The sequence below is a fragment of the Dermacentor silvarum genome, chromosome 1 (genome assembly GCF_013339745.2).
Source record: "Dermacentor silvarum isolate Dsil-2018 chromosome 1, BIME_Dsil_1.4, whole genome shotgun sequence".
Classification (NCBI taxonomy): Eukaryota; Metazoa; Arthropoda; class Arachnida; order Ixodida; family Ixodidae; genus Dermacentor; species Dermacentor silvarum.
In genome coordinates this window covers 452,464,764-452,470,926 of record NC_051154.1, presented here as the reverse complement: position 1 = coordinate 452,470,926, position 6,163 = coordinate 452,464,764, and positions in this window count along the sequence as shown.

Genomic DNA, 6,163 nt, shown 5'->3' with positions numbered 1-6,163 from the left:
TATAGGGCTGTGGGGGCGCTGCGTCCTGTCGTGGCAGGTCTCCGTTCGCTTGTGACGATGCAGGATGATCGCCGGTCATCAGCTGGCACACTTGGGAGCCAGATAAGTTGGCGAGCTGTTCTTCGGTTGAATACAATGATGAAGTGGCAGGGCTTGATCGGCACGAGGCAATGTGCGTCGATCTATAACGGCAAAGGGTACAAGTTATGCATATGCCATTCGTGGCCGCGAATCCCAGGGAGATGATGCCAGGCTGTCCTTTTTATAGGGCTGTGGGGGCGCTGCGTCCTGTCGTGGCAGGTCTCCGTTCGCTTGTGACGATGCAGGATGATCGCCGGTCATCAGCTGGCACACTTGGGAGCCAGATAAGTTGGCGAGCTTTTCTTCAGTTGAATACAATGATGAAGCGGCAGGGCTTGATCGGCACGAGGCAATGTGCGTCGATCTATAACGGCAAAGGGTACAAGTTATGCATATGCCATTCGTGGCCGCGAATCCCAGGGAGATGATGCCAGGCTGTCCTTTTTATAGGGCTGTGGGGGCGCTGCGTCCTGTCGTGGCAGGTCTCCGTTCGCTTGTGACGATGCAGGATGATCGCCGGTCATCAGCTGGCACACTTGGGAGCCAGATAAGTTGGCGAGCTTTTCTTCAGTTGAATACAATGATGAAGCGGCAGGGCTTGATCGGCACGAGGCAATGTGCGTCGATCTATAACGGCAAAGGGTACAAGTTATGCATATGCCATTCGTGGCCGCGAATCCCAGGGAGATGATGCCAGGCTGTCCTTTTATAGGGCTGTGGGGGCGCTGCGTCCTGTCGTGGCAGGTCTCCGTTCGCTTGTGACGATGCAGGATGATCGCCGGTCATCAGCTGGCACACTTGGGAGCCAGATAAGTTGGCGAGCTTTTCTTCGGTTGAATACAATGATGAAGTGGCAGGGCTTGATCGGCACGAGGCAATGTGCGTCGATCTATAACGGCAAAGGGTACAAGTTATGCATATGCCATTCGTGGCCGCGAATCCCAGGGAGATGATGCCAGGCTGTCCTTTTTATAGGGCTGTGGGGGCGCTGCGTCCTGTCGTGGCAGGTCTCCGTTCGCTTGTGACGATGCAGGATGATCGCCGGTCATCAGCTGGCACACTTGGGAGCCAGATAAGTTGGCGAGCTTTTCTTCAGTTGAATACAATGATGAAGCGGCAGGGCTTGATCGGCACGAGGCAATGTGCGTCGATCTATAACGGCAAAGGGTACAAGTTATGCATATGCCATTCGTGGCCGCGAATCCCAGGGAGATGATGCCAGGCTGTCCTTTTTATAGGGCTGTGGGGGCGCTGCGTCCTGTCGTGGCAGGTCTCCGTTCGCTTGTGACGATGCAGGATGATCGCCGGTCATCAGCTGGCACACTTGGGAGCCAGATAAGTTGGCGAGCTTTTCTTCGGTTGAATACAATGATGAAGTGGCAGGGCTTGATCGGCACGAGGCAATGTGCGTCGATCTATAACGGCAAAGGGTACAAGTTATGCATATGCCATTCGTGGCCGCGAATCCCAGGGAGATGATGCCAGGCTGTCCTTTTTATAGGGCTGTGGGGGCGCTGCGTCCTGTCGTGGCAGGTCTCCGTTCGCTTGTGACGATGCAGGATGATCGCCGGTCATCAGCTGGCACACTTGGGAGCCAGATAAGTTGGCGAGCTTTTCTTCAGTTGAATACAATGATGAAGCGGCAGGGCTTGATCGGCACGAGGCAATGTGCGTCGATCTATAACGGCAAAGGGTACAAGTTATGCATATGCCATTCGTGGCCGCGAATCCCAGGGAGATGATGCCAGGCTGTCCTTTTTATAGGGCTGTGGGGGCGCTGCGTCCTGTCGTGGCAGGTCTCCGTTCGCTTGTGACGATGCAGGATGATCGCCGGTCATCAGCTGGCACACTTGGGAGCCAGATAAGTTGGCGAGCTGTTCTTCGGTTGAATACAATGATGAAGCGGCAGGGCTTGATCGGCACGAGGCAATGTGCGTCGATCTATAACGGCAAAGGGTACAAGTTATGCATATGCCATTCGTGGCCGCGAATCCCAGGGAGATGATGCCAGGCTGTCCTTTTTATAGGGCTGTGGGGGCGCTGCGTCCTGTCGTGGCAGGTCTCCGTTCGCTTGTGACGATGCAGGATGATCGCCGGTCATCAGCTGGCACACTTGGGAGCCAGATAAGTTGGCGAGCTTTTCTTCAGTTGAATACAATGATGAAGCGGCAGGGCTTGATCGGCACGAGGCAATGTGCGTCGATCTATAACGGCAAAGGGTACAAGTTATGCATATGCCATTCGTGGCCGCGAATCCCAGGGAGATGATGCCAGGCTGTCCTTTTTATAGGGCTGTGGGGGCGCTGCGTCCTGTCGTGGCAGGTCTCCGTTCGCTTGTGACGATGCAGGATGATCGCCGGTCATCAGCTGGCACACTTGGGAGCCAGATAAGTTGGCGAGCTTTTCTTCGGTTGAATACAATGATGAAGTGGCAGGGCTTGATCGGCACGAGGCAATGTGCGTCGATCTATAACGGCAAAGGGTACAAGTTATGCATATGCCATTCGTGGCCGCGAATCCCAGGGAGATGATGCCAGGCTGTCCTTTTTATAGGGCTGTGGGGGCGCTGCGTCCTGTCGTGGCAGGTCTCCGTTCGCTTGTGACGATGCAGGATGATCGCCGGTCATCAGCTGGCACACTTGGGAGCCAGATAAGTTGGCGAGCTGTTCTTCGGTTGAATACAATGATGAAGCGGCAGGGCTTGATCGGCACGAGGCAATGTGCGTCGATCTATAACGGCAAAGGGTACAAGTTATGCATATGCCATTCGTGGCCGCGAATCCCAGGGAGATGATGCCAGGCTGTCCTTTTTATAGGGCTGTGGGGGCGCTGCGTCCTGTCGTGGCAGGTCTCCGTTCGCTTGTGACGATGCAGGATGATCGCCGGTCATCAGCTGGCACACTTGGGAGCCAGATAAGTTGGCGAGCTTTTCTTCGGTTGAATACAATGATGAAGTGGCAGGGCTTGATCGGCACGAGGCAATGTGCGTCGATCTATAACGGCAAAGGGTACAAGTTATGCATATGCCATTCGTGGCCGCGAATCCCAGGGAGATGATGCCAGGCTGTCCTTTTTATAGGGCTGTGGGGGCGCTGCGTCCTGTCGTGGCAGGTCTCCGTTCGCTTGTGACGATGCAGGATGATCGCCGGTCATCAGCTGGCACACTTGGGAGCCAGATAAGTTGGCGAGCTTTTCTTCGGTTGAATACAATGATGAAGTGGCAGGGCTTGATCGGCACGAGGCAATGTGCGTCGATCTATAACGGCAAAGGGTACAAGTTATGCATATGCCATTCGTGGCCGCGAATCCCAGGGAGATGATGCCAGGCTGTCCTTTTTATAGGGCTGTGGGGGCGCTGCGTCCTGTCGTGGCAGGTCTCCGTTCGCTTGTGACGATGCAGGATGATCGCCGGTCATCAGCTGGCACACTTGGGAGCCAGATAAGTTGGCGAGCTTTTCTTCGGTAGAATACAATGATGAAGCGGCAGGGCTTGATCGGCACGAGGCAATGTGCGTCGATCTATAACGGCAAAGGGTACAAGTTATGCATATGCCATTCGTGGCCGCGAATCCCAGGGAGATGATGCCAGGCTGTCCTTTTTATAGGGCTGTGGGGGCGCTGCGTCCTGTCGTGGCAGGTCTCCGTTCGCTTGTGACGATGCAGGATGATCGCCGGTCATCAGCTGGCACACTTGGGAGCCAGATAAGTTGGCGAGCTTTTCTTCGGTTGAATACAATGATGAAGTGGCAGGGCTTGATCGGCACGAGGCAATGTGCGTCGATCTATAACGGCAAAGGGTACAAGTTATGCATATGCCATTCGTGGCCGCGAATCCCAGGGAGATGATGCCAGGCTGTCCTTTTTATAGGGCTGTGGGGGCGCTGCGTCCTGTCGTGGCAGGTCTCCGTTCGCTTGTGACGATGCAGGATGATCGCCGGTCATCAGCTGGCACACTTGGGAGCCAGATAAGTTGGCGAGCTTTTCTTCAGTTGAATACAATGATGAAGCGGCAGGGCTTGATCGGCACGAGGCAATGTGCGTCGATCTATAACGGCAAAGGGTACAAGTTATGCATATGCCATTCGTGGCCGCGAATCCCAGGGAGATGATGCCAGGCTGTCCTTTTTATAGGGCTGTGGGGGCGCTGCGTCCTGTCGTGGCAGGTCTCCGTTCGCTTGTGACGATGCAGGATGATCGCCGGTCATCAGCTGGCACACTTGGGAGCCAGATAAGTTGGCGAGCTTTTCTTCGGTTGAATACAATGATGAAGTGGCAGGGCTTGATCGGCACGAGGCAATGTGCGTCGATCTATAACGGCAAAGGGTACAAGTTATGCATATGCCATTCGTGGCCGCGAATCCCAGGGAGATGATGCCAGGCTGTCCTTTTTATAGGGCTGTGGGGGCGCTGCGTCCTGTCGTGGCAGGTCTCCGTTCGCTTGTGACGATGCAGGATGATCGCCGGTCATCAGCTGGCACACTTGGGAGCCAGATAAGTTGGCGAGCTTTTCTTCAGTTGAATACAATGATGAAGCGGCAGGGCTTGATCGGCACGAGGCAATGTGCGTCGATCTATAACGGCAAAGGGTACAAGTTATGCATATGCCATTCGTGGCCGCGAATCCCAGGGAGATGATGCCAGGCTGTCCTTTTTATAGGGCTGTGGGGGCGCTGCGTCCTGTCGTGGCAGGTCTCCGTTCGCTTGTGACGATGCAGGATGATCGCCGGTCATCAGCTGGCACACTTGGGAGCCAGATAAGTTGGCGAGCTTTTCTTCGGTTGAATACAATGATGAAGTGGCAGGGCTTGATCGGCACGAGGCAATGTGCGTCGATCTATAACGGCAAAGGGTACAAGTTATGCATATGCCATTCGTGGCCGCGAATCCCAGGGAGATGATGCCAGGCTGTCCTTTTTATAGGGCTGTGGGGGCGCTGCGTCCTGTCGTGGCAGGTCTCCGTTCGCTTGTGACGATGCAGGATGATCGCCGGTCATCAGCTGGCACACTTGGGAGCCAGATAAGTTGGCGAGCTTTTCTTCAGGTTGAATACAATGATGAAGCGGCAGGGCTTGATCGGCACGAGGCAATGTGCGTCGATCTATAACGGCAAAGGGTACAAGTTATGCATATGCCATTCGTGGCCGCGAATCCCAGGGAGATGATGCCAGGCTGTCCTTTTATAGGGCTGTGGGGGCGCTGCGTCCTGTCGTGGCAGGTCTCCGTTCGCTTGTGACGATGCAGGATGATCGCCGGTCATCAGCTGGCACACTTGGGAGCCAGATAAGTTGGCGAGCTTTTCTTCGGTTGAATACAATGATGAAGTGGCAGGGCTTGATCGGCACGAGGCAATGTGCGTCGATCTATAACGGCAAAGGGTACAAGTTATGCATATGCCATTCGTGGCCGCGAATCCCAGGGAGATGATGCCAGGCTGTCCTTTTTATAGGGCTGTGGGGGCGCTGCGTCCTGTCGTGGCAGGTCTCCGTTCGCTTGTGACGATGCAGGATGATCGCCGGTCATCAGCTGGCACACTTGGGAGCCAGATAAGTTGGCGAGCTTTTCTTCGGTTGAATACAATGATGAAGTGGCAGGGCTTGATCGGCACGAGGCAATGTGCGTCGATCTATAACGGCAAAGGGTACAAGTTATGCATATGCCATTCGTGGCCGCGAATCCCAGGGAGATGATGCCAGGCTGTCCTTTTTATAGGGCTGTGGGGGCGCTGCGTCCTGTCGTGGCAGGTCTCCGTTCGCTTGTGACGATGCAGGATGATCGCCGGTCATCAGCTGGCACACTTGGGAGCCAGATAAGTTGGCGAGCTGTTCTTCGGTTGAATACAATGATGAAGCGGCAGGGCTTGATCGGCACGAGGCAATGTGCGTCGATCTATAACGGCAAAGGGTACAAGTTATGCATATGCCATTCGTGGCCGCGAATCCCAGGGAGATGATGCCAGGCTGTCCTTTTTATAGGGCTGTGGGGGCGCTGCGTCCTGTCGTGGCAGGTCTCCGTTCGCTTGTGACGATGCAGGATGATCGCCGGTCATCAGCTGGCACACTTGGGAGCCAGATAAGTTGGCGAG